The sequence below is a fragment of the Myotis lucifugus genome, unplaced genomic scaffold, assembly GCF_000147115.1.
Source record: "Myotis lucifugus unplaced genomic scaffold, Myoluc2.0 scaffold_1471, whole genome shotgun sequence".
Lineage (NCBI taxonomy): Eukaryota > Metazoa > Chordata > Mammalia > Chiroptera > Vespertilionidae > Myotis > Myotis lucifugus.
The window spans coordinates 19,933-25,062 of NW_005872519.1; the positions used below are offsets into that span (position 1 = coordinate 19,933).

Sequence of the window (5,130 nt, forward strand, 5' to 3'; positions counted from 1 at the left end):
TGCCAAATTAATTAATCAATCTCAGTACTTTTTGAGGCAGTCGTTGAGGTTTTCTATAACGATAATCATGTCATCTCCAAATAATGAGAGTTTTATCTCCATGCTTACCAATTTGGAGCCATGTTATCTCGTCCGTGGGGTCAACTGTGACTAGGATTTCCAGTATCTATAGTGAATAGGAGTGCGACATGCAGACATCCCTGTCTGTTCTTGTTCTTAGAGAAAGAGGGTCTTAGTTTTGGAGTTCGACGTTCGCTGTAGGTTTGTCGTGATATGGTCTTTATTACGCTGAGATATGCTCCCCTGAGGTCCCCATTGGGGGAGACCTGTTTATCAAAAATACGTGTTCGATTTTCCTGTATCCATTGATAGGCTCATCCAGCTTGTGCCGTTCAAGTCCTGGACCGCCGAAACACCATCGGCAGCGTCGCGGTTTGGGGTGCAACGGCGTCAGCCCCCCGCACGTGCCGCAGCCCAGGCGTCCCCCGCTTACCTGCGGGGGCCGCGGCGGGAGGGAGCGGGCAGAACGCCCCGGGAGTCGCGTCGGCCGAAGTCTGGGCGGGAGCCGGGCCGAGCAGCACTAGGCGGCGCGGAGCCGGCGGTGCGCGTGCGCGTGCGCGAAGGGCCGCAGCGGCGTCGGGGCGGGGCGAGCGCACAAAGCCGGCCTCTCGGAGGGGCGCTACGGTGAGCGGCGAGGGCCAGAATACCTCGGGCAGGCCCTACGCCTTAAAGGAACAGTACATAGTGCGTGCTTCCTGCTTAAAAGCCTTAACCCATAGGTAACCGGTTGCAGGCCGTTCTCCTCCTGCGCTTTCTAGAAACTGAAGTATAAAGACACTACCGTAGGGAGAGATAAAAAATGGCGGCAGAGTAGGAGGATGCTGCATGGACATGCTCCTAGGAACAAGCTGGAATTACAACTGAAGTACAGAAAGGCTTCCTGAATAATCAATGGAAAACTCACAGGAGAGAACCCTGATACCAAAGACCGAAGGTGGAGACCGCATAGAGACTGGTAGGAGGGGCAGAGGTGCGAAAGGGCTGGCCAGGCACCCACAGATGGCAAATGAAGTCCTGGAGAGATATCTCAGCTGGCTGGGGGGGGTGGGGGGGGTGCCACTGAGAACTCTGGGATCTAATCCCAAAGCTGAGCTCCCCAGCAGAGAGCACCAAACTGAGGAGGGTACCCACATAACATCTAGCTGTGAAAAGCAGCTTTTGGGGTGCTGTCTGCCAGGGAGTGGCAGCTGAAAGTTCGGGCACCCTCTGAAAAGGGCCAAGGCACAAACATTCCCTGTGGCGCCACCCACCTGGTGCTCTGGCAGCGGGAGGGTGAAGCAGACTGGAGCGGTGAGAACAGAAGCCAGGATGAAAGACTCGGGGGACAGAGCTCAGAAGGCAGACACCCCAGTTTCCTGGGCTGAGTCATTCCCTCACCCAGAGGCGGACATCTTCCCCAACAGACATCTGCCTTGCCTGGGGGAAGACAGTCCACACACCCTATTGGGAAACACTTTGCCCTGAGGCCACTTAAGAGATTAAAAGGCCAAAACCGGTTTGGCTCAGTGGATAGAGCGTCGGCCTGCGGACTGAAGGGTCCGGGGTTCGATTCCGGTCAAGGGCATGTACCTGGGTTGCCGGCACTTCCCCCGTGGGAGATGTGCAGGAGGCAGCTGGTCGATGTTTCTCTCCCATCGATGTTTCTCTCTCCCTTCCTCTCTGTAAAAAATCAATAAAATATATTAAAAAAAAAAAAAAGAGATTAAAAGGAACAATTAGCCTCCAAGCAGAGCACCCCCTTGAAAAAACTCTCACCACCCCTGAGGACAATTGCCTGGGGGCAATTCAAGTCAGAATCCTATTAGTCTAGATCAGTGGTTCTTGGCCTTGGCTGCACATTGGCATCACCTGGGAATCTTTTCTGAATCCTGATTTCTGGGCCTCGTCCTCCGGAAATTCTGTGTCTTTGTTACTAATGTTGTGGCCCCACCCCATCACAAAGAGGCCCAGAAGTTAGGATTTGGGGAGGAATCCCAGGTGATTCTAGGGTGCGGCCAAGGTTGAGAACCACTGGTCTAGGTGGTATCTGGAGGCTTTGCGTCTATTGCCTGACCCAATTAGTGGGGCCTTGACTTACGAGTGTCCCGACTAACGAGTTTTTTGAGATACCAGCTGTCTCTCCACCCGATTTTTTGCATTGAGTTGATAAGAGTAATTTGAGTTAACGAGCTCTTTAACGAGCTCAGTCTCAGAACGAATTAAACTCGTAAGTCAAGGCCCCACTGTAGTCAGAAACAGCCTTTAACACTGTCCTGCCCTAGAGATTGAAAGGTGTAGAGGATCCACCTAAAACATAGTCACAAACCCGAACAGACAGCCAAAATGAGGAAACAAAGAAACAAGCCCCAAACGATAGAACTAGTGAATTCTTCAGAAGAAGAGATCAAGGAAGCAGAGAAGAAATTTTTCTGAACAGAGTTCAGAGTAACGATGTTAAAAATGCTCAACAGTATGAAAAAAGATATGGTAACTATGAAAAAAGAACAGTCTGAGATAAAGAATGACATAACACAAATAAGAACACATTGGAAGGAATACACAGCAGACAGGAGAAGCTGAGGGTTGAATCAGTGAATTAGAAGACAGAGTTGAAAATATCACTCAATTAGAGAACCAAAAAGAAGAAACAAGTAAAAAAAAAACAGGAGGACAGCTTACAGGAGCTGTGGGACAATGTGAAACGTAACAATATTAGAGAAGAGGCAGAAAGGAATAGAGAAGTTGTTTGAAGCAATAATGGTGGAAAACTTCCCTAACCTGGTAAAGGAAAAAGTTACACAAGTTCAGGAGGCACAGAGAACCCCAAACAAGGAGAACCCAAACAGACCCATGCCCAGACACATCATAATTAAAATGCCCAAAATTAAAGACAAAGAGAGAATCTTAAAGGCAGCAAGAGAAAAGAAAACTGTTACCTGCAAAGGAGTTTCCATAAGGCTGACACCTGATCTCTCATCAGAAACTCTACAGGCCAGATGGGAATGGCATGAAGTACTCAAAGTAATGGAAAGCAAGGATCTGAGACCACGATTACTATAACCAGCAAGGCTATCATTCAAAATAGATGGTCAAATAAAGAGCTTCCTAGACAAAAAAAAAAAAAAAGCTAAAGGAGTTCATCATCACCAAGCCAGCATTACAAGAAATGCTATAGGGATTGCTGAGAAGAAGAAATGGAGAGAGAAACTTAGCCATACAGAACTAAAATGGCTCTAAATAAGTACCTCTCAATAATAACCCTAAATGTAAATGTTTTAAATGCTCCCATCAAAAGGTGTAGGGTAGCTGAATGGATAAAAAAAACATGACCCAACTAGATGCTGTCCACAACAGATCCACCTCAAAACAAAAGACACACACAGGATGAAAGTGAAGGGATGGAAAAACATTTTCCATGCAAATGGAAAAGAAAAAAGCTGGAGCAGCAATACTCAGATCTGACAAAACAGATGTTAAAAGCATCATGCGAAGCCAGCAGTTCTCAACCTGTGGGTTGCAACCCCTTTGGGGGTCGAACGACCCTTTCACAGGGGTCGCCTAAGACCATCAGAAAACACATATATAATTACATATTGTTTTTGTGATTAATCACTATGCTTTAATTATGTTCAATTTGTAACAATGAAAATCCATCCTGCATATCAGATATTTACATTACAACTCATAACAGTAGCAAAATTATAGTTATGAAGTAGCAACGAAAATAATTTTATGGTTGGGGGTCACCACAGCATGAGGAACTGTATTAAAGGGTCGAGGCATTAGGAAGGTTGAGAACCAGTGCTAAGCGAAATAAGCAAGTCAGAGAAAGATAAATATATGATCTCACTCATTTGTGGAATATAATGAACAACATAAACTGATGAACAAAAATAGAGCCAGAGGGAAAAAATATTCCAGAATACAGTGGGGCCTTGACTTACGAGTTTAATTCGTTCCATGACAGAACTCATAACTCAAATTACTCATATGTCAAATCATTAAAGTGAATGAGTGAGATACGTGATACGGGGCTGATGTTGTGGCATTCACTGTGACGCTCGCTGCGCCAACTAGCGGTGGGTTATCTGAAGCTGGCTCGTAACCTGAATTTTCGCTCGCAACTCAAAGCAAAAATCGGCCTAGAGACGGCTCGTATCTCAAAAAACTCCTTAGTCGAGACACTCGTAAGTCAAGGCCCCACTGTATAATAGAAGTAATCCTATTATTTGCAGATTGTTAATATTTCCTATAACTTTTGTGATATCTACTACGCTAGTACAGTTGTGGTAATATTATTATACTAAAATCCTTTTATTCTTTTTTTTTTTTTTTTTTTTTTTTTTTAATATTTTATTGATTTTTTACAGAGAGGAAGGGAGAGAGATAGAGAGTTAGAAACATCGATCAGCTGCCTCCTGCACACCTCCTACTGGGGATGTGCCCACAACCCAGGTACATGCCCTTGACCGGAATCGAACCTGGGACCTTTCAGTCCGCAGGCCGACGCTCTATCCACTGAGCCAAACCGGTTTCGGCGATCCTTTTATTCTTGAAATATTAATGATTAGCGCATGTAACATTATTATATGTAAGATCATTTTTCCTGAATAATTGGTGTCTATTGCATGTAACATTATCATATTTAAAATAGTTTTTCTTGAGATATTAATGTTTATTGCATGTAACATTATATTTAAGATAATTTATCTTGAAATATTAAGGTTTATTGCATGTAACATTATTATTTTTAAAATCGTTTTTCTTGAAATAAAAAAAAACTGGGGGAAAAAAAAGACACTACCGCAGGGCGCCAGGGTCCTGAGCTCGCCCTGCAGCGGCGCTCCCGGGGCAGCAGCGCTGTCCGCCGGGAAGCGAGGGCTGGCGGCCCAACGTCTCTGCTGAGCTCCGGTCCCTCCTCGGCCGCGCGCTCTGGGCGGCAGCTGACGCGTCCAGGGCCTCCGCGCGGGGTCTCCATGATGCTCGGGACACCGGGGCGCCGGGACCCTTACCTCCCCGCTTGGCAGCGCAGACCGCGAGCTCCCGCGGCTGCCGCCCGCCGGCTCCGCGCCCCCCAGCGCTCCCGCGGGC

General features: G+C 46.7%; 1 protein-coding gene across 1 annotated transcript in view; it reads right to left on the reverse strand.

The window, feature by feature from the left end:
• Positions 1-603, reverse strand: part of WDR5 (WD repeat domain 5) — a 12,451-nt gene extending 11,848 nt beyond the window's left edge. The window contains exon 1 of the mRNA XM_006107837.3: positions 494-603. The gene's annotated coding sequence lies outside the window, so the exon portion shown is untranslated. The remainder of the gene's footprint in view (positions 1-493) is intronic.
• Positions 604-5,130: the final 4,527 nt, after the last annotated feature.